Genomic DNA, 23246 nt, shown 5'->3' on the forward strand with positions numbered 1-23246 from the left:
TTTTCGTTCAGCAGACTCAAAGTCCCTCCTCCTTCCTCCTCATGGCCTCCCTTCCTTGTCTGGTAAACAGCCAAACAGGGCTCTGTCTCACCAGTCCAAGTTCCCCTCCATTCACTCCCACCATTCTGGGGAGGTCCTCACTATCCCTCCAGTAGACTTCAGGCTGAAATCTGCAATGTTAGGGCAGTTAAGTGGATCAGAGTCACCTGGGAGGCTTGTTAAGAGGCAGGCTGCTGGACCCCACCCTGGAATTCGTTGTTGTTGTTGTTGTTTTAGGTCTGAGGTGCAGCTCTCCAACTGATGATGAAGCAGTCCCTCATGGCCCACACTCCCAGGAACCACTGTTATTATACATTCTCTCCTCTCCCTTTCTACACTTACATGAATTCTTCTTGAATCTTATCATGAACCAATGCAACCCTTTTTAAATGTGAACATTTAGGCCTCTGGTAATGAAGTTGGGATGATAATGGCTACCACCCACCAAGGACCTATGGTTCATCACAGTCTATCAGGTTCAATCAAAACAACTCTGCAGGCTGGGTGTGGTGGCTCATGCCTGTAATTCCAGCACTTTGGGAGGCCAAGGTGGGCGGATCACTTGATGTCAGGAATTCAAGACCGGCCTGGCCAACATGGAGCAACCCCATCTCTACTAAAAAAATACAAAATTAGCTGGGCATGGTGGCGCATGCCTGTAATTCTAGCTACTCAGGAGGCTGAGGAAGGAGAATCACTTGAACCCAGGAGGCAGAGGTTGCAGTGAGCTAAGACCGTGCCACTGCACTCCAGCCTGGGCAACAAGAGGGAAACTCTGTCTCAAAAAAACAAACAAAAAACCCCAAACAAACAAAAACACTCTGCAAAATACATAGCACTGCCCCAAATTTTCAGGGCAATTTTGTAAAAAACCAAGACTTCAAAAGTTAAACCATTTCTAAATTCCACAATAACAGATTGGGTCTATGTATTTATTAAAAGGGCTCTCTCTTTAAACACTCTTTTTTAAAAATCAAATATGATAGAAAAGGGAGTCTTAGGAAGAAAAAGAAGCATTTCCTTTTCAGAACAGGGCAAATGAAGAGGCCTAAGAGAAAAAAAAAAAAACACACACACAGAATGGCCGCATCTCAATTTACAGTTCGTTGTGGTACAGCACAAAACAAGTCCATCCATGCTCCAAGATCAATTTAACAGAATAAAGAGGGTCAATCATGGTGGCTCATGTCTGTAACCCCAGCACTTTGGAAGGCCAAGGTGGGAGAATGGCTTGAAGCCAAGAGTTCAAGACCAGCCTAGGTAACATAGCAAGAGCCCATCTCTCAAAAAAAAACACTTCAGTAGACTCTGCTTTCATTCACCCGCCTATACCTAAAAAGGTTCTGTATGACTTTTGCATATCATATCCTTACCTATTCTAAACTAATTTTACTAAGGACTAATAAAATTTAGGTCTATATGTACTATCTTTATTAACAAGGCCTTTTCTGCCTGTGCAAGAATGATCAGCATCAACACCAGAAATCCAGGAGAATTTCTATGTTCATACTGTTGTTTATTAAAAAAGAGGGCTCATGTGAGCCAGCAAATGATCAATTCCCACAATTGAACACACCTTTTCAAAAATGCCCTGAATCGGAAAGTACGTTCCTGTACAGCAATCCATTTCCTTCTCATAAAAACCCTGTGAGGGCAAGCAGCATGATCTCACTGTCCTCATCTCAGGCCACCCAGCTAATACACAGTTCACGGAATCTCAGGCCACCCAGCTAATACAGTTCACGGAAGAGCCAGGGCTGGTACCTAGATGAAGCCACAGATGGCACGGACCATCAGGGGTCATTTCTTTACCACTGATTATAAGAAAGAATATATGTCAACAGATTCAAAGCCAGACGCGGTGGCTCACGCCTATAATCCCAGCACTTTGGGAGGCCAATGCAGGCAGATCAAGAGGCCAAGAGATCAAGACCATTGGCCAACATGGTGAAACCCTGTCTCTACTAAAATACAAAAAACTAACTGGGCATGGTGGCATGCACCTGTAGTCCCAGCTAGTCAGGGGGCTGAGGCAGGGGAATCGCTTGAACCTGGGAGGCAGAGGTTGCAGTGGGCCAAGATCACGCCATTGCAGCACTCCAGCCTGGCGACAGAGCAAGACTCTGTCTCAAAAATAAATAAATAAATAAATGTATGTATGTATGTTAACAGATTCAAATACGAACAAGACCAGTTACTGCCCCCAAAAGTCAATCTACTTGCCGGAAATCTACAACAGTACTGTGGCATTATGGGAACAACTCAAAACAAGGTGGTATAATAACAAAGGCAAATGTGTTGGGGTCAGGTCAACCAACACCAGCCTGCAGGTCTAAACCCCAACTATATCACGCTTTCCTGGCCCTGTGCCCCGGACACGCACTTAAGCTGACCCTAGATTCCTCACTTGTAACAGAGATGACACATCTCAGAATAGCTGTGAAAAATCAGAAATAAAACATGACAAGTTTATAGGACTGTATCTAGCATGAAATGTTTATTATATAAATGGACACTAATGTCTTGTTACACCTGTTTATATAGGCCCAGTGATAAGTTTTGTACATTTATAATTATATGTTAGTGGTGTGAACCCCCAAAATTTGAGACAGGTCTCAGCTCATTTAGAAAGTTTATTTTACCAAGGTTAAGGATGCACACCCTACAAACAGCCTGAAGAGGTCCTAATGACATGTGCCCAAGGTGGTCGGTACAGCTTGGTTTCATACATTTTAGGGAGACAGGAGACTTCAATCAACATATGTAAAATGAACACTGGTTCAGTCTGGAAAGGCAGGACAACTCAAAATGGGGAGGGGGCTTCCAGGTCACAGGTAGGTGTGAGATAAATGGTTGCATTCTTCTGAGTTTCTGATTAGCCTTTCCAAAGGAGTCAATCAGATATGCATTTATCCAGTGAGCAGAGGGATGACTTTGAATAGAATGAGAGGCAGGTTTGTCCTAAGTAGTTCGCAGCTTGAATTTCCCTGTTAGCTTACTGATTTGGGGGCCCAAGATATTTTCCTTTCACAGCGGAATGACTTAAGTTTGCCTTTTCCTTCTTTATTTAGGAAATTAGGATGATAAAATGTAATCAGCAATTTAAAAATGGGGCTGAGGGAGGGCTAAAGGATGAGTCACAAATTTCTGGCTTGAGTGACATGGTAGAAAGCAGTGCCAATGACCAAAATGGGAAAAGCAGACAAGCATAGGGTGAGTGGTTTGGAGTAGGGAGCAGGAAACAGGCAATAATTAGGGGGAAATGAGTTCAGTTTGGATATCCTGAGTTAAAAGTACCTATGAGTCATCCAAGCAGAAACGTCCAAAAGATTGTCTGAGAGGAGAATGAACTCAGAGAGACTTGGGGGTCTGTTGTAGTGTGGATAGCAGCTGAAGCCACAGAATTGTTGAGGTTTCCCCCAAAAAGGCTGAGCAGACTAAAAGAAAATCACCAAGGATGAAGCAGGAACATACCAGGGCTGACACAGCAGGACATAAGAAGAAATTAAAGCAGCCAAAACAAAGCAGTTGAGAATGGTGCAAAGGGGCTGGGCACAGTGGCTCATGCCTGTAATCCCAGCATTTTAGGGAGGCCAAGACAGGTGGATCATTTGAATTCAGGAGTTCGAGATCAGCCTGGGTAACATGGTAAAACCCTGTCTCTATAAAAAATAAAAATAACAAAAAAATTAGCCGGGCATGGTGGCTTGCGCCTGTACTCCCAGCTATTTGAGGGACTGAGGTGGGAGCATCGTTTGAGGCCAGGAGGTGGAGGTTGCAGTGAGCCGAGATTGCACCACTGCACTCCAGCATGGGTGACAGAGCCAGACCCTGTCTCAAAAGAACCCAGAAGAGAAAACTTTGATGAGGATTGATGAGTAATATCAAATACTACAGAAAAGTCATGTCAAGGGCTAACAAGTGACAACAGGGTTCAATGATCAGAGGCCATTCGGGACATGGACAAAGGCAGTTTCTATTGAGGCCAAGGCAATCAGATCGGCCATCTGTAGGGTTAGTCCCTCCTAAACAGTAAAATTCTTTAGCTTCAAAACTGAAACTTAACCATTCTCCCTCAAACCCACCAAATTAATGAAACATCCAATAGCAACAGGTTGCAAGGTTTTCTTTCACAGAAAAGGAATTTGCAAAAGAGATGCAGTCTAAAACCACAAAACCGTTTAACATGATCTTTGCTATTAAGTTCCTATCTACTTTCTAAAGTTGCTCCCAGGCAAAGAGAAAAATTAGTGAATTCTCTGCCAAACAAAAACTGAAGGGGGAAAAAAACATAACTTTCTAAATAAATTTCCTTTCTGATAAATCTCTAAGGGCAATACTTAAATTGCTATTTCAATGTTACTTTGAGAAATGTGTTACCACAGGAAGAAAGATTTGGTTTCAATAGGCAAATCTCTTATAAAATTCCATTTAAGCAGATTTCCACCTGGATTTCTCAATAAGCCTGACTCCGGTTGAATTTAGTAAATTGCTCTTCCATGTCATTTTTCTTGTTCTTTGTAGTGTTGGAATCATAGAAAATGCTGTCCAATGCAATTTTAAGTTAAAATTATAAAATGGTTTTATGATATAAATTATGGCACAAGGGAATGTTTGGGCTGGCAGGGTCAACTGGTTAAACAGGTCAGTGGAGCTCAAAACATTTCCCCAAACATCTGCTCAGGCTAAGAGGTTTTTAAGTTTACTTCCCATACAAATATTTTTCCAACGTTAAATATCTCAAATATTAATAACTACTATAGAATTATCATTAATACATAGCAAAAAATTTGAAGATCTGAGGCTTCTGAAATATGTTCCCCAAAAACTACTACTCACGCTTTTTATGCATCACTGAATTTAAGCAGGCAATCTCTTCAGATGTTCTGGTAACTAATTTTATGTATCCTTCAAACTCTTTATCATATGTGGCTATCTTATCTATTTATTTATGAGACAGAGTCTCACTCTGTCACCCAGGCTGGAGTGCAGTGGTGTGATCTTGGCTCATTGCAAGCTTGGCCTCCCCAGTTCAAGTGATTCTCATGCCTCAGCCTCCTGAGTAGCTGGGACTACAGGCGTGTGCCACCATGCCTGGCTAATTTTTTCTTTTTTCTTTTTTTTTTTTTTTTTTTTGTATTTTTAGTACAGATAGGGTTTCGTCATGTTGCCCAGGCTGGTCTTGAACTCCTGAACTCAAGCAATCCCCCCACCTCAGCCTCCCAAAGTGCTAGGATTACAGGCGTGAGCCATCATGTCTGGCCCATATGTGGCTATCTTACTTCATGATATATGTACACTATCACCTCTTGTGGAGCTTTAAAACAATAACATCAACATAGCAGGGACTGCTCCTTCCCCAAATTCTAGTTCAAAATACCTCAGGTGAGTCCCAGTATTCCTAATTTTTAAGACTTCACAAGAATTATGATATGCACTCTGCTGCCCTGCCCCTGTGGAGACGCTCTACCTTTTGGCAGGATCCCCCAAAGTTCTGGGGGGCAACGTGGCCACTGCATTCCTCAAAGATAGCAGGGTGTGACAGAAGAAGTAAGTGCAGAAAATGAAATCCTGCTGGCAAGTCACACAAAACAGATGGCAGAGTACACAGGCACATCTCATAGGCATTTCAAGAACTCACAGCAATTTGGAAGCTCCTTTAACCTTGACCCCCCAACCCCTTGGAGCAGTATTTCCAACACCCACAGAGAAGGGAGCCTGGTCAGTTTCTTCAACGCCCCCTGTCAGCCATTTGGTCCTGGATGTCTTGGAGACTCCTGTTAACTGCCTCCACTGTGCACGGCTGAGCATAAACAGCCACAGTCTTCCAAGCTGTGCTCATTTAAGATGGGACTAGAGACACCATTCTCAACCAATTCTCTTTCTTAAAGGAAGGAATAACTGAGTCCTACTACATGCTACTCACTGGAGACGGAATGCAAATAAAAAGATGACTTGAACAAAGATCATATACATTAGGAGCCTCCAGCCTCACCAAACCTCTTGAAATCGTTTCGAGACGGGGTCTTGTGCTGTCACCTAAGCTGGAGTACAGTGGCGCCATCAGAGCTCACTCCAGCCTCAATCTCCTGGCCTTAAGTAATCTTCCCACCTCAGCCTCCCAAGTAGCTGGTACTACGGTTGCATGCCACCATAACCCAGCCATTTTTTTGTTTGGTTTGGTAGAGATGAGGTCCGTGTTGCCCAGGCTGGCCTCAAGTGATCCTACCACCTCAACCTACCAAAGTGCTGGGATTACAGGCATGAGCCATCGTTCCTGGCATTAAAATAGGTATTTCTGTTTCACAACTTACACATAAGACTACAGTACAGGAAAACCTCAGCACATGGTTAGCAAGTTTCCTCAAGTTCCTAAAGCCACACAACTAGAAAATCCTCCTTGAAACCCAGGGGAAGAAGAGGGATGACAACTCAAGTAAGTTAACAGGACAGTCTGCAGAACAGGCACGAGGCAGAACCTATGCCAACTTTAACTGACATGACCCCAAAAAGCCAATCTATGAAGAGCATTTGAGGTAAGGCAGCCTGTAAATGCTCCCTTATTTGTCTGTCTTCTAGGAGCTATAAGGAGCCTTGTCATTAAACTTTACAAAGTGTTTCATGGGGAATGAAGGGTAGGAGAAAGAAAATGATGCAGACTAGAGAGCCAGTCTGACTTTATTAAAAATCTGAATTTTTTTTTCCAGTGGTACTTCTGACAACTGTACTTATGCCAACTGTAAACCAAGATACTAAGCCGTTCAGTCAACATATATTAAATGTTTTCGATGGAAAAGTACTGTGCTAGACACCATAAAAAAGAAACCCAAAACTCTGAAATGGGCACAAGTCAATAAAATCAGAGAAGCTTCAAAAGAGTGTGCTAAAGCATGCGAGTTATTAAGAGTGCTTTAACACAGTAAGATAATGATTTTCTTTAAGTTGGTTTTTTTTTTTTTTTTAAGAAATCTGATTTACTTTCAAAGCCCTCAAAATTTTCAGAGAATAACACATCTCGAATCCCTGGTCTGTCAAAGCATGGATTCCCTATGAGCACGTCCCTGGTCTCTCTCAACTCCCCTCTCCCCACATGCCACTTGCTTGCAACAGAGTGTGACTGTCTCCCTCATTCAGGGGTGCCCATGCGCTCCTCCCAACAAGCTGACCACAGAAAGGTGGCAAGAGAATTGGAAAAAGGAAACTTGTCAGCACTCTTACCCTATGAGACAAGCAGCACAGAGTTTATAAACACCAGCTCTGACCTCCCTGAAAATCCCAAAGCAGCAGTAAATGGAGAAAAACATATCACATATACATACCGTCAAGCCCAGTAAAAGCAGAGTGACCAGTGGTTGAGCAAAATCAAGAGAATTCATTCCTTTTCAAGATGCCCACTGTCCAAGCTGAAGCAGGAAAACGGCTGAAAAGCCCCTGCTCTTAAACAAGGTACTAGATGCATCTGGTTTACAGCCACTATCTCAGATTTTCTCTTTATGTGATGCTAATGGGTTTACAGCCCAGTCCACTATGAAATTTTTTAAAGATTTAAGATAACGTGCCAAGAACTTCTCTCAAACCCTGAATGTGCTAAAGTCCTCCTGAGCACCTCCTTCCAGTATCTCCTCCCTCACCTCTCAGGAGTCCCAGGTTTCTACGAAATTCACCATTCCCAAACACACCACTCAACCTCAGCCTCTGCTCTTTCTCTTCAACCTGAAACCCCCTCTCCCACTCTGGAAATTAGTCATCCTCCAGGTACAGCTCAAATATCACCTGCAAGCCCACGCCACCCCCATGGAATCTCGCCAGCCCTTTCTGTGAGCTCAGAACACCTGGCTGGCCCCTGAGTTGCAGCACTGGCTTCATTCCGCCTGAGCTCCCCTCCTCCCAGTTTCTCCAGGGCTGGTCTTACCTGGTGGCATCACCCACTACCCTCCTGCTCTCACTCTCATCACAAGCAGAAGCAGATGCTCCATATGTACTTGCTGATTAAAAGATTTCAACAAGGAGCTCCCGAGACTGTCCCAGACCCTATCTCCCTGGGAAATGTCCTTTTTACTGCTACACCCATCCTGGAAAACGTTCTTTTTTTCAATGGTGCTCTCCATGTTCAAACATACCACCAACTAGGCTCCTGCCCAAGTCAATCCTGCTGGGCTACACTGCCAAAAAGAACGGGATCATGTGCAGTCATGCTCGGGCTGACAAAATCACCTTGGCAGAGCACCGGGAAGCTAATACGTTTGTGCATGCCGAGGCTGGGTGGAGGCCTTTCCTCCTAAGTCTGTTTAATGAGGAGCTCTAGAAGACCTGCTGCCTTCCCCACCAGGACTTCAAAGATGAGAATGGAGCACAGAAGCTTTTCTCTGGAAGGAAACCAGAGAGTAATACGGAGGATGAGTTGAGCCTTTTTCCACTTCAGGGTCAGCTGTCTCATTCGAGCCAAGTGCAAAGGAGAACCCTACGTGAACCAGGTGGTCACCTCCATGTCAAATGCTTAATGTTTCCTCAAAAAAAGCCTCCACTCACGTTCAGTGACAGCTTGCAAATGCTCAAAGAGCTTCTAAGCACCCGCGGTTTTTCCTACATGGGGTTGCTGACCTCACTGGCGTTAATATCCAAGCATTCACTGCAGGACAGAACCACCTGGTGAACAGTCACATCTCAAATACCTGAGGCGTCCTAGAATAGGCTCATCAAAGGGAGAGGGCCCTGGAAGCCATGAAGAAAATCGTCTCCCAGCTGCTGCGTGTCCTTCAGCCAAGCCTCTTTTCATAAAGCACACCTCAGCAGAAAAGGCAGGCTTCTCATCTGTCCTAACCACAACCGACAGAGAAGTATAAAAGAATACCCATCACAGCCCACAGCATGCCTGCTCTCAGACCCTCTGTCCAGAGGACCCACAGACGCGTGTTCACCCTTAAAATTAAATCTAATAGGTCATGTACACATGCACCTTCTCCCTGGCCTCTTCCCCACCCATTTATAAAACTACTTCTGTAAGGGCAGCGGGTGAAAAGTCCTTTCTGAGTTTAAAACTACAAAGGCACCACTATAAATTACAGTGTCGCAGAGGTCCCATGGGAGGCAGCTTCCTGAGAGGACGACGACTGTCCCTCCAGCCTGTTTTTGTGGTGATGTGATCACAGAGTTTAGATTCCGTATTTGGTCCTACATGGGTTTTAAGGGCCTTCTTCAGTAATTACAGAAAGGAAAAAGGAAGGTCAATGAGACCGGAGCAACTCTGAGTGGTGACTGAGAGGTTACTTATAACTACAGCCAGGTCACCTACCAGACTCAGAAAAGAAACTACGCCTTGAGTTTCTGTTGTTGTTGTTCTTCAGAATCAATTTTAGATTAACCAAGAAAAAAAAAAAAAAAAAAAAAAAAAAAAAAAAAAAAAACACCATGAACTTTTACTAACCTGTTTTGGCATTCCTCTGTTCAAAGGCCTTTTTCAATGTACAGCCCAATATTTGGGTCCATGATAGTTTTGAAAAATGAGCATTACACCACAAAATATTCTGAAGCAAAAGATGCCAAAATACACTTATTGTGGGAATTTTTACGAACTAAAACACAGGAGGTAAGAAACTAGCTGAATGAGGACTTCAACTGCCCAGTGATAGCTTATTTTCAGATCTAATTTCCCACTGACTCAAAAAAAAAACATTAATAGAGAATTATTACAGTATACCTCCTGGTCATCACTTTCTTTCAAGGATGAACAGACATACTTCAAAGTTGTTTATCCAATAGAAGTATTCATTAAAAAAATTTCTTCCAAAACCCTTCTAAAAGCCTAGCACTGGGCCTCCTCAGACCACAAGACAAAGGCTACTATATGTGTTCATGGACCAAAATGGATCTCCATCAGTTCCATGTGACGGTCCAAATCCTCCACTTGTAAAGGGTTCTGCAGCAGTGATTGTAAAGTGAGGCCCAGAGAGGCTAAACCACATGGCAAAGGCCACTCAGGCACAGCCAGAGCGAGTTCGTGAAAACATTCAAGTCACACTCAACTGGAGCAGAGTGGAAACAATACCACAGAAATCCTAAAGCAAATAAAAGCAGCTCTTCTTTCATTTTGAATGCTGCTGCTTAATAGAAAACAGGCTTACATAACAGAGGAAGACGGGAGGAGAACTTCGTGGGGATCTGTCCTACATTTGGGGCTTGAGTAGCAAAAGGCATTAAACATACCAATTTCCATTCCAGATCTTTCAGCTTCCATTTCCATGAGACAGGTGTCCTGCTAGTACTGTTATACCTATCAACCTCGCTGAGGCAGTTTTCCATCCCATGGCCCATGAGAGGCTCCTAGGTAGCTTTAAAATTTCTGAGGCCTGGAAGTAGTGAAACAGGATCTCTGGGGATAGGGCCCAAACACTGGTGCTTTTCAAACCTGACCAGCTGATTCTAATGTGTAGCCAGGATTGAGAGTCACTGCACCTGACCAACTAGCTGTTTCTTTTGTCCTCCTGATGGGGTCAGGTGGGAAATATTTATGCCTCAAAAAAAGGGGGAGAAAGCTAAAGAAAGCTGGAGTGAACAATTATTTGCAAGTGATGATCACTGGGGTGGGTGCAAGTTGAGGCCCAAGGAAGAAGGCAGGAGGAAGGATAGACTGGGCCATTCTCTAAGTGAGTCCTACATGGCACCTTCCATTGAGTCCAGCTGCTTTGGCAGGTGGAGGCAGAGGCAAGAAGCAGCAATTCAAAGCTCACCTGTAAAGAATATTTCCATTAAGTGTTAACTATGTGAGAAGTGATATGATGGTTTTCAGATGTGAGGAATTTACTGAACCACTGTATTTGCCACTATGATCTCACCTGTTATTCAAATAGTCCTAACAGTTATTCATTTTTGTTTTTTACTTAGGACCCACATTTTCTTGCTCACCAAGTCTGACAAAGCGCAAGTCACTGAAGGATAACTACTTAGAGCCACAGTGCCTGAAGAACAGAGCTTTCTTTGGTATAAAACTAGCTGTTGCACATGCAGGTTGAATGGGACCTTCATTTCATGAGCATCGTTATGTTTTCAGATGCGACAGAGACTGGATAAGAAAGAACCCGGGGTGAAGACTGCAGGAACACCGGCTCCAGCTGAGGTGCTAATCCCGCTGTCACTCCGACGTCCCTTCATTCTTAGGGCTAGCTACCTGGTTGCTACCTGCTCTTCTGTAACAGAGACAATCACCAGATTCTTGAGTTTAGATGCCTTTTCCCCAATTTCTGTTTCTCATGGGAAGGAAATTGATCTGCTTTGCCTTACCCACCCTTTACCAATGTTTCCCAAAGTGTGTCCCATCAGTACTAGAGCAACCTGGGCTGTTCCTGGGCACCTCCCCTCCCCCGCAGCCCATGGGCAATCACACCTGGAGCCCAAGAGACTGCATTTACATCAACCACACAACTCAGCAATCTGTGAACCAGTCACAGACTTACCATTCCTCCTTTGAAATGAGTTCCTCAGCTGTGCTGATACCTCTGTCCCTAACCTCTGCCACTTCCTAACTGGTGATTCACAATCTCATCCATATCCACTTACTTGAATCCTACTTGGATCCCACTCTCCTGCCTCCAAACCCCTGACTTAAATCACTCTTCTCTGAACTCACACAAGATGCAAAAGCACAACTTGCAGTTGAGAGTTTCAGGTCTGTTAGTTCTCTCTCCCAACTAGAGCTAGGCTTCTTGATGACAGGGTCCATGACATCCCACTGAACCTTTTGCAGGGCTCAGTACATTTAGACTGTAAGAACAGTGGCTGACAAGCCAAGGCCTCGCTCAGTCCTGGGTCTTCCTCCATTCAGCTTCTTCTCATTTTCCCTGAGAAAATTTTCATTCTTTCCTTCCCATGACAAAATTGATTCAGGCAAGAGTAGAAAAAAAAAAGGGCAGGGAGTCCTATCAAATACAGAAGTCATATGCTGCAACCTCAACTTATCCAGAAAATACCAGAAACCAAGATGCAAATAAGTCTTCAAAGCTGCCGAAATCTGGGGCTCAGTTCCTGCACAATGCAGAAGGGAACTTCCCAATCCCCACACCGACCCCCAACACCCCTTCCATGGCCCTCCCTCAGAGCCCTCCCACTGTCTTTTAGATTCAATTCTAACAGGAGGGAATATGTGGTTTTCTCGGCCACTATAAGGTAAAAGAATGGAGGGCCAGTGTGATATGGGCACAATGACAGCCCTGAGAAGCTGTGACTGACAGGAGAGAATTTATAAAATTCAAAACAGTAGATTACAGGCTGTTACAGTTTTAATAGCCTTTCAATCCCCAAATGCATCCAAGGACAACAAAACAAAGCATTTTAAAGCAGAACAATTCTTGAAAGATGACCCTGAGCACCAAGAAAAGGTTACTTTGCTCACAGTGTGTCTCTGCCACTATATCCAGGAGAGATGTCCACATTGCTAACCTCAGTCCACAAGAACCAAATGTCCTCAAAAATAGGAAGGGGGGCTGTATCCAACTGCAATGTGCTGTCTCCATGTGGTCTCTAACACCAACAGAAACCATGATGGGCTTTCTCAAAAGCACTGCCATTCTGATCTGGAATGTTCCATCTGAGTACTCTCCCATTCCTTATTCTCATCTACCTTTTCTTATGGTATCTGAGTAAAGCTCCTCACCAGCTGATAAACTTCTTTGAGCAGATGGACTACACCTTTGTATTGATGACATGCCCCTACCTCCTCCCAAGTCACCAATGAAGCCCACTGAATCTCTGCTAGTTCAATCTGCCCAGACACCTAGAGCCATATGACCTTAGGAAATAAGGCATTTGAATGAGAGTGTTTTTAAACAGCCTAAGCATTTATATACTCTCTAAAGGTATTAAGTTTCCAACTTTCTTAAAGATGATAAAATTGGTTTAAGTGTTAGGATTCTGTGAGCAATGAGCCAAGCTTCAGCTGACTTTGGAATTTAATCTGTATGACAAACAGAGCCAAGGAATAAATTCTGCACTGTTATGTGCGCTTATGTGAACCACAAAGGCTAGGGTGAGTTTTCCCTTGACCTAAAGCAACCTAACCTCAAAGATCTTTAATCATTCATCTACTCAGGATGGATTATTGGGTGATTTCATATTTATTTCTTTTTTCCAAAGCTCAGCTTCTTGATTTATATATTTATTTCTTGATAAGTTAGAGCACCCAAAAGCACCAATTTGCTTTTCATGAATGTAAATTCTTTCCTGAATTTAACTGACAGTTCTGTAATAAAGGGTTATAATTTACACTTCAGAAAAATTGAGGAATTTGTTTTGTCTAAATTGAATTTAAAACTACATCCACTTCCAGATTCACATAAGTAATCCTCAGTTTTCAAGCTCATCACTGAATATATCCCTAAGATCTGTTCACTTGCAAGCAGGCTAAAAATGAGCTACCAGGACACTAAAAACCTCTCAATTTAGGTCTAGGATATCAGGACATTCAGGTCTGGCCTGTTGTTTTTAATGTCCAGAGCCCTTCTTTCCCCACAGCTGAAGCCTCTTAACCCTCGCCCGCACACTCCCCTTGCTGGCTCAACCCAGCGGGAATTTCTAAGATAGAGATTTAAATAGCTCTGGCTAAGTTGTTCTTGCTGCTTAAAGGCAGGCCCTGACCTTGTATCTAATAACTTGGTTTCTTGTTCCTGCATTCCACAGGCCTAACCCACCCTCTAGCTCAACTCTGATAAGAAGCCTGAGATTCTCTCTGGATAACCTGCTGCTAACTCCTCGGGGGCTGAGGTGCTGCCTTGCTCTTGGCAATCTTACAAAAGACTGGCGATCATTCTGCATCCAAATGGCCAGAGGAGGTCACGGGACATGGGTGCCAGTGTCAGGCTACTCATATACTCTGAGCCACCAGCCCTGAAGACCTCAGCCCTTTCCTCCTGACACATGCTCTCCCTCCCAGCTGCAGAGGCTGGATCTGCAGCCCTCAACTCTGAGCTGGGGGTTCCAGACCCAGTACCTCAGTACTCATGAGGAAATGACTCATCACAAAAAGCCGAGGGTCCTCTGGCCAGAACGCAAGTCACGAGATCTGGATCTTAGCTGTCAAAAAATGTCAAATAACAAAACCTCAACAACAAACTGAGAAAACAGGATCTCTCTCTTTCTGGAGAATTCAACATCCCAATGTTGGCTTTAGGGATGCTGAAGCTAGTGAACCCTCCTTTACTGGTTCTAAGATGAAAACTGAGGAAAATCAGAGAAATGCCTGCAACTGTGTCTTCTCTGAGTAGAGGAGAATCAGAGAGCTTCTTATCAACCACTTCAAAGCTAACACCCATGGTTACCGAAATTACAACTATGAGATAACTTCTGTCCTAGGAAATCAAGTCATCTTCTAAAACAAAGCTGAATGTGTATCTGCATTTTTATCAATATTCTTTAGAGATCCAGACAACTTAAAAATCCTACGTGGTTAAACTGTCTGACACTTTAGAGTAACATAAAAAACAGCAACCTTCATTTTCTGGTCAGGTTATTTTTGTAATACCTCTTAAGTTCTACAAAATTCTAGCATTTTTTGCTTTCTACTACTATTCTGTAGAAAGACGTTCTCCCCTTGGCTTCACATCTTTGCTTTTTGATCTTGTTAACAATCCAGAAAATTCCAACCTTGCAATTTTTTTTCCACCCCTGGGAATGAATAACACACAGTCACTTAAAAACCAAAAGCAGTGTCAACACTTCCTCAATGACACAGCTGCTGTGAGTGACCAGTGAATAAAAGGGTTTTCGCAGGGAAATGGTGACTTCTCCCCAAAATAATTCTCAATGTTATTGAAGACATGATCAAAAAGAGTAAAGAGGCCTGGTACAGTGACTTACACCTATAATCCCAGCACTTTGGGAGGTCAAAGCAAGACCACTGCTTGAGGCCAGGAGTTCAAGACCAGCCTAGATAACACAGCAAGACCCCGTGTCGCTATGTTAAAAACACAGGCATGGTGGCACATAAGTGCAGATCCAGCTACTTGGGAGGCTGAGGCAGGAGGATCACCTGAGACTAGGAGTTCAAAACTAGCCTGGGCAACACAGTAACACCTTATCTCTACACAAATTTTTTTTTAGTTAGCTGGGTGTGGTAGCATGCACCTATAGTCTCAGCTACTCAGGAGGCTAATGTGGGAGGACTGCTTGAGCCCAGGATTCCAAAGTTACAGTGAACTATGATTGTGCCACTGCACTCCAGCCTGATTGACAGAACAAGACTGTCTCTAAAAAATAATAGGACATTAGTTAAGCAAGAAATACTAAGTACTTATGATAAAGCACAGTTAAAATACTCAAACTATATGGACACCGGATTTCAAGAGAGGGTGCCGAGACAGGGAACAACCCACTCTGCACGCCATGAATTACATGGAACAATGCACATGTTCCATGTTACAAACCTTCATAAAAAAACTGAGGCATATGATCCAACAATCTCATTTCTGGGTATTTATCCAAAAGAACTGAAGTCAGAATCCCAAAAAGCTATTTGCACTCCCCATGTTCACTGCAGCATTATTCACAAAACCAAAATGTAGAAGCATCCTAAATATTCACTCACTGATGAATGGATAAACAAAATGTGATAGATACACACACACACACACACACACACACACACGATTATTCAGCCATGAAAAGGAAATCCTGATACATGCTACAACATGAATGAACCTTGAAGACATTATGCAAGAGAAATAAAACAGTCACAGAGGACAAATAGCACATGATTCCACTCTTATGAGGCATATAAAGTAGTCAAACTCAGCCAGGCACTGTGACTCACACCTGTACTCCCAGCACTTTGGGAGGCGGACTTGGGAGGATCACTTGAGAACATGAGTTCGAGACCAGCCTGGGCAACACAACAAGATCTCCATCTCTACAAAAAAAATCTATAAATTAGCTGTGTATAGCAGCACATGCCTTTAGTCTCAGCTGCTTGGGAGGATCACTTGAGCACAGGAGTTTAAGTTATAGTGAGCTACAATCAAGCCACTGTACTCTAGACTGGGCAACAGAGTGAGAGACCCTGTCTCAATAATAATAATAGTCAAAAATAAATAAATAGTCAAACTCATAGAAGTAGAGCAAACAGTGAATGCCAGGGACTTGGGGAGAGAGGAAAATGGAGAGTTGTTTAAAGAATATAAAGTTTCAGTCACAGAGGATAAAATCATTTTAGAAGTCTGCTGCATAACATTGTGCTTGTAAGTTGACGATATTGTACACTTAAAATTTTCTCATGTGTTTTGTTTTTTATCCAGAAGGTTTTAAAAATATGAGTATATAAACTCAAAGATTTAGATTACATTGGCTTCAAAGTTCTTATCCTTTCTACTGTTTCATTTTGTCTACACGAAAGAGAAGTGTAAACAGTAAACATCAGGCTGGGCGTAGTGGCTCACGCCTATAATCCTAGCACTTTGGGAGACCAAGGCGGGCAAATCACATGAGGTCAGGAGTTCGAGACCAGCCTGGTCAACATGATGAAACCCCATCTCTACTAAAAATACAAAAATTAGCCAGGTATGATGGCACATGCCTATAATCCCAGCTACTTGGGAGGCTGAGGCAGGAGAATCACTGGAACCCGGGAGGTGGAGGTTGCAGTGAGGTGAGATCGTGCCATTACACTCCAGCCTGGGCGACAAGAGAGTCCATATCAAAAAAACAAACAAAAAAACAATTAGCATATGCTATGGTTTGAATGTGTCCCCCAACTTTTATGTGTTGGCAACTTAATCCTCAAATTCCTATGTGGAGTGGAGGTAGGGCCTTTGGGAGGAAATAAGGATGAGACGAGGTCATCAGGATGGGGTTCCCATGATAGAACTGGGGGCTTGAGAAGAAGAGGAAAGACTTGAGCTGACATGAATACTCTTGCCCTCTCGCTATGTGATACCTTCTGCTACGTTATGAGGCAGGAAGAAGGCCCTCATTTGAAGCCAAGCAGATGCCAGCATCATGCTTCTGGACTTCACAGCCTCCAGAACTGTGAGAAATATTTTTTTCTTTTTTATAAATTACCCAGTCTGTGGCATTCAGTTATAGCAACCAAAAATTGACTATGACAGAAAATAGGTACCAAGAATGAGGTCACTGCTATAACTGCTGAAAATGTAGAAGTGGCTTTGGAACTGGGCAGTGAGGCTGGAAGGGTTCGAAGGAGTAAGCTAGAAAAAGCCTATAATTGCTGTAAGTGGAGCATTAGGGGAGATTCTGATGAGGGCTCAGAAGACAAGAGCTAGTGGAAAGTCTGAATCTTCTTCAAGATTGCTTCAGTGGCGGTGGCCGAAATGTTGGTAGAAATTTGAACAGTAAAGGCCATTCTGACAAGGCCTTAGATGGAAATCAGGAACAAAGTATAGGAAACTGGAGTAAAGGCCATCCTTGTCACAAAGTAGCAACAAGCTTGGCTAAATTGTGTCCATGCCCTAGGTCTTTATGAAATGCAGACCTTGAGAGCAATAAACTAAGATATCTGGCAGAAGAAATATTTAAGCAGCAAAGCATTCAGGATGGTGCATGGTTATTTTTGACCACATCCAGTGAGATGTGAGAGCAAAGAAATGACTTAGAGACAAAATGTATAATTAAAAGGAAAACAGAATGGGAAGACTTCAGTACTCTGTAGTCTGACCACATTAAGAGTAAAAAAGGTGCTTCCTTCAGCTGCACATATACTAAAATTGGACCAATGCAGAGAAGATTGGCATGGTCCCTGTGCAAGGATGACATGCAAGTTCATGAAGCATTCCATGTTTAAAAAAAAAAAAAAAAGTGAAAACTGTGTTCAGGAGAGGAAACAAGGCTGTGGCTAGGTGATCATTAGTTAAGGAGATTACTATTGACGATGAAATTATCAAGAGAATGAGAAAAAGACAACTGGCATTTCAGAGATCTTTGAGGCTGTCCCTCCCATCACTGGTCCAGAGCTCTAGAAGGGCGGAATGGTTTCAAGAGAAGGATCCAGGCACCCTCCATGGGGTTGCTGCCCAGGACCCCCTTGGGTCTCTGCTTTCTGCATCCCAATGCAGCACTCCTCAGCCACTCCACCACTCAGCAACCCCAAGTGCAGCTCAACCCAGCACTCTAGGAGGTACAAGTGGCATGGACTAGCAGCATGTACCAGGCTCAGGATATTCTGAGCCACCTTGGGACTCTACAGAGTCCCTACCAGCAAGAAGGCCCTCCCAGATATAGCCTCAAGACACTGGACTTCATAATTTCCAAAACTGTAAGAAATATATTTTCTTTATAAATTGCTGAGTCTCAGGTATTCAGTTACAGCAACAGAAAAAGACAGCATATAATTAAAGACTAGAGTGTGGGGTAGAAAAAATGGAGAGGGACAGGAAGCCAAAGAAGCTGAGGTCATCTAAGAAAGCCTCAGGAAAAAAAAAAAAAAGACAACATAGGCCCAACCCTGAAGGATCAGCTGAGGCTGCAGGGACTACTACAAGCATCTGAGTAAGGACACTGAGCTGGGTCCATGCCAAGAAGGAATGCTAGGCAACAGCTTTTAAAGGCTGAGGAGAACATGACCTAAACACTGGAAGCTAAAAACTGAAGCAAGGCCAGACGCAGTGGCTCATACCTGTAATCCCAGCACTTTGGGAGGCCAAGATAGGAGGACTGCTTGAGGCCAGGTGTTCAAGACTATGCTGGACAATAGCTGCACCCTATGGCTACAAAAAATTTAAAAGTTAGCCAAGAACTGTGGGTACCCCTGTAGTCCTAACCATTGGGAAGCTGAGGCAAGAGGATCACTTGAGCCCAGGACTGGAGGCTTCAGTGAGCTATGAGCATGCCACTATATTCCAGCCTGGGCGATAGAGTGAGACCCCGTCTCTACAAAAAACACTGAAGTAAAATCAAAGGAATTGGTCAGAGTAACCTAAACCATTTACGATCTAGCTCTCAGAATTTGAATGTTCACTGCATCCCTGAAAAGGCCTTTATATATAACAAACAAGCAATAAAGAAAGTTTTAAGGTACAGCCCTCCAGACTGGCTCCATGGGGCCAGTCTGATCCGTTAAATGATCAGAAATAAAACCAAATAAATAGTATAGCATTTCCAAAGAAATAAATAAAAATATGGCATTATAGTGAAGCCCCATGTATCCAACATCCCTGAAAAATGTAGTGTGCTTAAAAAAAAAAAAAGAAAAAAAAAAAAAGAATCCCTTAGATAATGAAACCTGTGTTAATGGGAGAAATCAATACCCATGGACTGGGTATTGATGAGTATTAGGGAATTATCCTCATTTTGTTTTGTATTAATGGCATGGGGGGATCTTTATTAATGAGTTACAGATACATACTATTTACAAAGGGAATTACATAATGTCTGGGATTTGCTTTAAACTGCTGGGGATCAAATATAGATCAAAGGTTGCAGTTATGCAGAATGAATATCTAGAAAGCTAATGTACAACATGAAGACTATAGTTAATAACATTGTATTGTTTACTGGTACTTTGTCAAGAGAGTAGATTTTAGGTACTCTTACCACAAAAAAAGAAAGAAAGGTAGTTAACTATATGAAATGATGGGCATGTTAATTTGCTTGACCATAGTAATCACTTCACTATGTATATGTATATCAAGCTAAGTACAGTTATGGGTGGCTTAATGATAGGGATGGAGAATGGAAGGTGCAGGATTCAGCATCAGCATCACTGTGTGAATATAAGCGTGTACTTACACAAATCTACAAGCCTGGGCTATATGCTAGAGCCTATTGCTCCTAGGCTATAAACCAGCACAGCATGTTACTGCCCTGAATCCTGGAGGCAAATGTAGCACAAGGGGAAGTATTTGTGTATTTAAACATATCTAAACATAGAAAAGGCACAGTAAAAACATGATCTAAATATGATCTGGAAGATTTTTTTTTAAGACAGTCTCACTCTGTCACCCAGGCTGGAGTTCAGTGGCACAATATTGGCTCATTGCAGCCTCTGCCTCCCAGGTTCAAGCAATTCTCTTGCCTCAGCCTCCTGAGTAGCTGGGATTACAGACACACACAGCCATGCCTGGCTAATTTGTATATTTTTAGTAGAAATGGGGTTTCACCATGTTGGCCAGGCTGGTCTTGAACTCCTGATCTCAAGTGACCTGTCTCAGCCTCCCAAAGCGCTGGAATTACAGGCATGAGACACTGTGCCAGGCCTAAAAGATTTTTTAAATGCTGCGGCATAGAGTACTTACCACAAATGGAGTTTGCAGGACTGCAAGTTGATCTGGGTGGGTGAGTGGAGAAGTGAGTGAACGTAAAGGTCTAGGACATTACCGTACACTACTGTAGACTTTATAAACACTGTACACTTAGGCTACACTAAATTTATTTCAAAAATAAGGTAACTGTACTATAACATTATAAAGGCTACCATGTCACCAGGCAATAGGGATTTTCCAGTTCCTATTATAATCTTACGGGACCACCACTGTATATGCATGCCATGTAGTGGCACATGACTATATACAAAAACATCAGGTGGTAGACCTTAAATATATACACTAAAAAATAAACTGCTCCAACAACAACAACAAAAAGCAATGTAGGGCTACTGAAACAAGATTGACGAAGTGTTGATATTTGTGAAGCTGGTTGGTAGATACGCGATGGTTTGTTATATGCCTCGTTACTTGTATATTTTTAACAATTTCTTTTTTTTTTTTTAAGATGGAGTCTCACTGTCGCGCCCAGGCTGGAGTGCAGTGGCATGATCTCAGCTCACTGCAATCTCCACTTCCCAGGTTCAAGCAATTCTCCTGCCTCAGCCTCCTGAGTAGCTAGGACTACAGGCAAACACCATCACACCCGGCAATTTTTGGTAATTTTTTTTTTTTTTTTTTTTTTTTGGAGACGGAGTCTTGCACTGTTGCCCAGGCTATAGTGTAGTGGCGCAATCTCGGCTCACTGCAATCTCTGCCTCTTGGGTTCAAGCAATTCTCCTAACTCAGCCTCCCAAGTAGCTGGGATTACAGGCGTGTGCCACCACGCCCAGCTAATTTTTTTGTATTTTCAAAAAAATTAGAGATGGGGTTTCACCATGTTGGCCAGGATGGTCTTGAACTCCTGACCTCAGGTGATCCACACACCTTGGCCTCACAAAGGGCTGGGATTACAGGTGTGAGCCACCGCACCCTGCCTTATTTTTGACGATTTCTATAATGATTTTTAAAAGCCATGAGTGGCCAGGAGCCATGGTGCATGCTTTAATTCCAGCACTTTGGGAAGCCAAAGTGGGAGGATTGCTTGAGCTCAGGAGTTTGAGACCAGCCTGGGCAGAATGGTGAGATCTTATCTCTTTCAAAAATGCAAAAATATATCCAAGCACAGTAGTATGCACCTGTGTTTTCAGCTACTCAGGAGACTGATGAGAAGATTGCTTGAGCCCGGAGGGTGGAGGGTGCAGTGAGCCGAAATCATACCACTGCACTACAGCCTGAGTGACAGAGCAAGACTCTGCCTCAAAAAATAGGCCATGGGTTACCAATTTGGTATAAAGTTTTCTCTAAAATTTGTCAGGGTCTGTCTATTTTACATATAAAGATCTCTCTCGCTCTCTACCTAGAACGTCCTTTTATTCTACCTGGACAATTCCTATTCACTCCCCATGACCACAAAGCATTCCTTTCAGTCAGAAGCAGAAGTCTCAATTTTCCCTATGCTTCCACTATATGCCACTCATCCCACTATGTAACCCTTAGTATACTGACTTCTATTTGTATGTGAAACCATGTGCCCTCCTAGGTTATGAACAAGGAAGGGACCCTAATGTGTTTATCATCACACACTGGCCCCTGGTATATAGTATGCACCTGATGAACATTTGGGTCATGAACAAGACCTAGCCCAAAGTCATCAAAAACCCAGTTGTCCTGCCAAGAGATCTTAGGAATGTCTGTCAAGCCATACAGCCTGTGTGGTTCCCAAGCTGATGATCTTATCCAGTCAGGCATGCCAGCTTCTCCAGGCCACCTCTATTTCTACTTTCCAGCTTGTCATTTCTTATGAATAGAACCCTGGAACAAATCCTTAATTCAAGTGGCCTCCAGATCAAAAACAAGAGGTCCTAGGCACACACTTAGGAGAAAGGTACATACACGCTGGCGCGTACCCTATACATGCACTACGTATTCTGAACTGCTCGGAGAGCTTCCCTGCTTAACTCCCAAGTTGCAACTGTGAATGGGATAACAACAGCGTCAGATCAGACAGGGTGGCATTCTGGCCACACCTCCAGGCTGACACTGCTCCATCAGCCTTCAACAGCGTTCAGTGATAAAAACAGGAATACCACCAAAGGTTGTTGGGAGCAAGTAAAATTACATGTATCAGGATTTCAAATTTTTAAGTAACGGAGCTCTTTTTTCCCAGTTCTGAAATACTGAAAAAGACACTCATCTCTCCATTAATTCATTGTCAAAATTTTTCAGTTGTCTTAATTTAAGACAGGTTGTAAGGTTTTTAATTTTTTTTAAATGGGACTTTACATGTCCCTGAGAATTCTCAATGCTTCCTCAAACTTGGACTTATGACCTGTATATCAGATTCCAGCCCTTAATTATATGCCAACCTATACTGTTTATACATCTCTTGAATGTGGATAGTATAGTAAAGCAGAAGACTGAAAGTTTGAGGAAAAAAAATCAAACTGAAGTTCGGCATTTCCATAAATTTTAATTTCAGTTGTATTCTGTTAAATTTAAATTAAGTTACTATGTTATTTAAAAATGTCTCCAGCAAATTTCTGAATGCAAAGTTATTTTTTCTTTCTTTTTTTTTTAAGAGAAAGAATCTTGCTACATTACCCAGGCTGGAGTGCAATGGCTATTCACAGGCATGATTCTAACGCACTACCATCTCAATCCCCTGGACTCGAGCACCACTGATCCTTCTATCTCAGACTCCTGAATTGCTAGAACTACAGGTGCATGCCACCTTGCCCAGCTACTTCCCTATTTTTAACAAGTTCTACCAGAAGCATAGATTACTTTGGTTATCTTTTAAAAAGAAAAGCCTAAATAATTTTCAGCTGAATGAGAGAAGGGTACAAACCCTGCCCTCCCCACTAGAAATGATCTTAAAACCACTGATGTCTACCTACCAAATTATATAACAAAAGTCAAGGATTACTATATCATTATGTATAAACTACCCTTTAAAAATTTTTTAATTAC

General features: G+C 42.8%; 1 protein-coding gene and 1 non-coding gene across 7 annotated transcripts in view; one reads left to right on the top strand and one right to left on the bottom strand.

Moving 5' to 3' along the window:
• Positions 1-23246, bottom strand: part of TANC1 (tetratricopeptide repeat, ankyrin repeat and coiled-coil containing 1) — a 277351-nt gene that overhangs the window by 200670 nt on the left and 53435 nt on the right. The gene's annotated exons all lie outside the window — the stretch shown is intronic.
• On the top strand, positions 17712-17818 carry LOC120364406 (U6 spliceosomal RNA). Its single transcript, XR_005579668.1, has one exon. It is a non-coding gene; the product is annotated as a U6 spliceosomal RNA (small nuclear RNA).

The sequence above is a fragment of the Saimiri boliviensis genome, chromosome 5 (assembly GCF_048565385.1).
Source record: "Saimiri boliviensis isolate mSaiBol1 chromosome 5, mSaiBol1.pri, whole genome shotgun sequence".
Classification (NCBI taxonomy): Eukaryota; Metazoa; Chordata; class Mammalia; order Primates; family Cebidae; genus Saimiri; species Saimiri boliviensis.